The sequence below is a fragment of the Bos grunniens genome, chromosome 14 (assembly GCF_055505025.1).
Source record: "Bos grunniens cultivar Pamir isolate PY7600 chromosome 14, Bosgru_T2T1.0, whole genome shotgun sequence".
Lineage (NCBI taxonomy): Eukaryota > Metazoa > Chordata > Mammalia > Artiodactyla > Bovidae > Bos > Bos grunniens.
The window spans coordinates 20,662,113-20,667,520 of NC_141178.1; the positions used below are offsets into that span (position 1 = coordinate 20,662,113).

The 5,408-nt window shown below is 52.4% G+C and overlaps 1 long non-coding RNA gene across 1 annotated transcript; it reads left to right on the forward strand.

Moving 5' to 3' along the window:
* Positions 1-399: 399 nt before the first annotated feature.
* LOC147359159 (uncharacterized) lies at positions 400-4,456 on the forward strand. Its single transcript, XR_015140175.1, has 3 exons — positions 400-498; positions 3,407-3,565; positions 3,687-4,456. It is a non-coding gene; the product is annotated as an uncharacterized LOC147359159 (long non-coding RNA).
* The last annotated feature ends 952 nt before the right edge of the window (positions 4,457-5,408 follow it).

Consider the following 5,408-nt stretch of genomic DNA (forward strand, 5'->3'; position numbering starts at 1 on the left):
TTTGTTTTTGCAGTCCTCCAGCTTGAACAAGGGAGTCGACAAGGTGGAGTTATATTTTATGGAAGGATTAGCAGTTTAAAGCAGCTTCCCTGGTGGCTCAGTGGTAAAGAATCCACCTGCCAAGCAGAAGACGTGGTTTCCAACCTTGGGTTGGAAGACTCCCTGGAGAAGGAAATGGCAACCCACTCCAGTATTCTTGCCTGGAGAATCCCATGGACAGAGGAGCCTGGTGGGCTACAGTCCATGGGGTCGAAAAAGAGTTGGACACAACTTAGTGACTAGACAACAACAAGCAGTTTAATGAGTAAAGGAGCAAAGATCTGTGTGTCCAGTCAGCAGTTCAGAAGTGAGCTGCAGGCTGTGGGGGACTTTTTACGTGTAATGATTCTCAACCCAGCCCTTGGGTTTGAACCTCTATATAAGCATCAGCTTCCTCCCACAGCAGACTTATCCCAGGGCCTGGGAGTCTGCAGGTGAGGCTCCCTGTATGGCTTCCTGGTGAGTGAGTGCTGCTACGTTTTCTCCTCCACAGGAATCTGGGCCTCTGGCGGGGGGGGGCAGGAGCAGGGGGCAGGGTGTGTGCTGAGCAAGCAAGCCTTTGCCGGCCCGTGTGGGTGATATCAGTGCGGCCGGGAGGGAGCAAAGTCAGGCAGCTGGGAGGGGACAGTGGCTGTGGGGGTGATGTACAGTGAGGCCCACTTGGGAGCACCCCAAGCAACAGTCTATAATCCAGACAGTCACTGGGAAGCAGGCCCCAGCCTTCAGCCCCAAGGGCGAGCTCCCTTGTGATCAGGGAAAATGGGCTGGTGGGGCCTCGGATGGGAGCCAGCGCCAGGCCTGTGTGATGGCCTCACTCCAGGAACAGAGGCAGAGGCCTCGAGGGGAGCTGAGTCAGAGCTCCAAATCCCCACGCCTCTGGCCTTCACCCTGACCAGCCCCTCCGTCCTCCCTTCTCAGGCTGACACCACCACCCCCACCCCCCCAGCAGCCAAGAGGCTCAGCGGCTCCAATTCAGGCTGCCCAGCAGCTGCTCTGGCCCCAGGAAAGAAAACCACCCTGTCTCTCTGATCAGGCAGCCACATTGGGCAAGGATGCACACGCACAAGCAGGCATGCACACTCACAAAGCAGTTCAGGGTACTAAATTCTAGCCGTGTGCTTTAAAAATAGAAAGCAGAGATATAATAGCTAGTCAATGAAGGTTTGCCAACTGCACTATGCAAGTGTTCACAGAAGAGAGGCGGTGGTCATGCCCTATGTTGTTCAAGGAAAGGGAAGAGAGGATTCAAGGAGAGAAAAGGCAAAGGAGAGGGAGTGGCAGTGAGATGAGATGAAATGAGGACACGGAGGAAGCCCACTGGGCTTTGCGGGCATCCGGGGCACCCCACACCAGCCTCTCTTCTTGTCATAACTGGGCACCTACTGTGCGCAGGCTCTCTACATCCCTCATTTATTTTGATTTTCACAACAAACCTGGGAAGGAGGGGAAGAGTAGCCCCATTTTGTAGATTAAAGGCTCACGGAGAGGCTAAGTGATGTGAACAGGGCCATTCTGTGGATCCAGACTGGAGCCAGCTCTGCTTGACTCCTGGATCCCTGCGCTCCCCCAGTCTCCACCCATCTCCCTCACTGGCTCCGTCTCATGGCCGGTATCCCAGTACCTTATCTGGGTCTGAAACTCTTAACGCTTCCCACAGTGTCTGACATGCAGCAAGTCCTCAAGAAATGTGCAATGAATGAGAGAAGAGAGGATGTGGGGGCAGGTGGAGAGGAGAGAGTGATTGCACTGTTGCTGAGATTGGGAGGGAAGAAAGAACAGCAGAGCAGCCCGGGTCAGGAGCCTATTTCTACAGGATCTGTGCATCCGCCATCAGCTGGCTGGGCCGGGGGCAGGGGTGGTGCAAAACTGCGGCCTCCGCTGCAGGTTTCCTCTTGCCCTGCTCAACTATCCGGCAGAGCTGAGCTTCGGAGGGACTGGGTGGAAGGGAGGGAGGCACGGCTGAGTAGGGGCCAGCTGGCGTCAGACCTAGCACTGGCAGTGGATACATTCCACCGTGCAGCCCACAGACCCTCCGTACTGATTGCCCTCAGGAATCACCTGGGGAGCTGCAAAAACAACAGCAGCTGGGCCCCCGCCCCAAGGTCTGCATTCACTGGCCTGGGTTGGGTCCCAGGCAGCAGAATTTATTACGAGTCCCACAGGTGGCTCCAGTGTGTAGCCTGCATTGAGAACCTCTACAAGCCCAACCTACCATATACACCTGCCCCTACTACAGGTGACAAGCAGAGTTTATACGAGAGTAAGGGCTTCGGAGTTGTCACTGCTAAGGGGCAGAGGTGTGACGGGAACTCAGATCTGACCTCAGAACTCCAGCTTCCCCATCCAGCACACAAAAGCCCATCCACTGGGACACCCTGACTGGGATCGCCGGGGGTTCTGTTTCAGAAGGCTAGAGTCCCCCAGCTCACTCTCACATCTCAGGGGCACCCCATTCCTTAGCCAGGGAGACCAGCAGGAGTTCATGACAAAGCTGCCATGTGTAAGCTCTTCCCATTCACAGAGCTTCTCCCACATATTATTCCTGTTTGGGCCTCACACTTGCACCACGAGCTGAACCCAGCAGGAATGATTAAGTCCACTCGACAGTGAAAGGAACTAAAGTTCTGAGCAGCTAAATAATTTGGCCAAGGTCACAGAGCTAATTACTTGGCCCAGGGGAGACTAGAATCCAGGTCCTCAGTCTCTAACAGCAAAACTTATTTTCCTAGCTTGTTCCTGAGCTGAGGTTTTGACATTTGGCGGCTCAGATGGTAAAGAATCCACCTGCAATGCGGGAGACCTGGGTTCGATTCCTGGGTTAGGAAGATTCCCTAGAGACGGGAACAGCTACCCACTCCAGTATTCTTGCCTGGAGAATTCCATGGACTGTATAGTCCTTGGGGTCGCAAAGAGTTGGACACGACTGAGTCACTTTCACTTTCCGTAGAAGAAGGCACAGTTGGTGACAGAGCAGGCAGCCCAGCTCAGCATGGTCGAGGGCAGGGCTGCCCTTGAGCAGCCTAGAGAGTTGTTGTTCAGTCGTTCAATTGCATCCGACTCTTTGTGACCCCATGGACCTCAGCACGCCAGGCTTCCCTGCCCTTCACTATCTCCCAGCGTTGGCTCACACTAATGTCCACTTAGTCAGTGGTGCCATCCAACCATCTCATCCTCTGTCATCCCCTTCTCCTCACTAGAGAACAGCACTTGGGAAAGTGCTGCACCTCTGTGCTTATGGAAGTGTTGGTTACTCGGATTGTTATTACGGCGCACTTAAGTGTTCTGGGCCCTGCTGAATCAAAAACCAGGAAACACTGCATGGCAAGTTCAAGTTTTAGTGGGATTTCTTTCTTTCTTTTAAAATCAGGATTGAAGACCTGTTCGTATGTATCTTTGTTTTGAAGCAAACTCCTGAAAGGTCACCGCATCACCCAGGGCAGGGTGTGAGTGGCTTGGTCTCAGAGCCTTCCTGCCTGCTGGAGAACCCGCTCTCTGACCTCTGGCAAATCCTATAACCTTGGCAGAGGTGAGTCCATCCTGTTGGAAGGGGTGTGGTTAGAAACCAGCTTGAGTGTTGCAGGATGAGACTTCTGGGTATGCAGGTGTCAACAAAACATGACTGGGAGGATAATTGCTGCTTGCCATAGGCCCCGGGGACTTTTGACTCACCTGTCTTGGCTATATGGCATTGTTAAGAGGCCTGAGAAGGAGGATAAGTAAAGAGCTGGAAAACCAGGAGACATTCCCATGTGTCCTCAGCTGACCCCGCCAGAGCAGGAGCCTGAACTCCAGAAGAGGATCCAGTGGCACAGTTGGTTTCTCATACAACGTCCCATCCCTCGTCCAGGCTGCTCGGATCCCACGAGGGCACAGACGGGAACATGAGGGCAGGTGGAGGGTCTAGGCCGCCGGGGGACCCCCGGTGCCCAGCCTCGCCCACTGCTGGAGAGCAGCCCTAGGAGGCGGCCTCCATATGCAGCTCTCTGTTCTAAACGCATCTCTCTGGGCTAAACTTGTGGAAGTTCTTTTTATTTTTCCTTCTTTTTGCTGGCTCACAGTTTCTCAGTTGAAAAGTGAGTATATCCCTGGAAAGGATTGGATCCAACCACTGAATTCATTTTAATAAACATTGAAATGAGGGATTATGAGCTTGCCCAAGGTACAAGGTACAGAGTGAGAAAGACTCCATCTTTGCCCCGAGGGAGACTGGGTTCTCCGCCTTGCCCTGCCCTCTTTCCATCTTCTTCTCCCTGTGCTCCCTACACCACCCTTCACCCTCACTGAGAATCCCACTGATGCCTGCCCTGATGCCTTTGCACATGACGTTTGATGTTCTTCCTCCCTTCCCACCCCTACCTCCAAAGGCACCAAGTCTTCGAGATGGAGCGTCATGAATAAATGATGTTTGTGTGTGTTAGCTGCTCAGTTGTGTTCGACTCTTTGTGACCCTGTGGACTGTAGCCCACCAGGCTCCTCTGTCCATGGAATTCTCCAGGCAAGAATACTGGAGTGGGTAGCCCTCCCCTTCTCCAGGGGATCTTCCCAACCCAGGGATTGAACCTAGGTCTCCTGCAGTGCAGGCAGATTCTTTGCCATGTGAGCCACCAGGAAGCCCAACTGATATTTACTGAGGACCTACAAAGTATCGGGCACTATGCTAAGCATTTTATATTCATCACTCCTAAGTGCTCAGAGCAGCCTCGTGTGGTGTGTACTGTTAGCACCCCATTTTACAGATGATATTATTGAAGTTGGCATGGCTAGTTACAGGTAACTCTAAGTGACAGGGCTGGATTTAAAACCTGTGCTGCCTGATTCCATACCTATGGTCTTGCCAAACAGCCTCTAAGATCACCTAGGAAGTGACAGGCTCACTGTACCTTAAGATGCAATTAATTAGTGGCCTTGTAACTCAGAGTTCCCTCTGCTCTTTGCACACCTGGCAGTCTATACCTCGTTCTGGTGTGACTGCTGTTCATGCTAATTGCCCCATGTAGGAACTCCTAAAGAGTAAGTTTTCTGTTTGACCTTTGAGTTTCCAGAGCCTAGCAGAGTGCCTGGTATGTATAACATGCTCAAAAAATGTTGACTAATATTGAACAAACGTAGAGTGAATGAATAAATAGGCAAATAATGCAGGAGACAGATTATGACAAATACTAAAAGAGGGATTTGAACAAAAACACGAGGAGTTTGGAGCAGGAAGTGGTCACATATGGGTGGAAATCAGGAAAGCTTTTCTGAGGGATGCGAAGGTGGGGTTTGGTCTAAACCTCAGGCCTGGCTGGGTCTCAGTATAGTGAGAAGGGAGGGAGGGAGTCAGCTGAGGGAACAGGCAAGTCAAGACCCAAGTGCAGAGTGTGCTCACA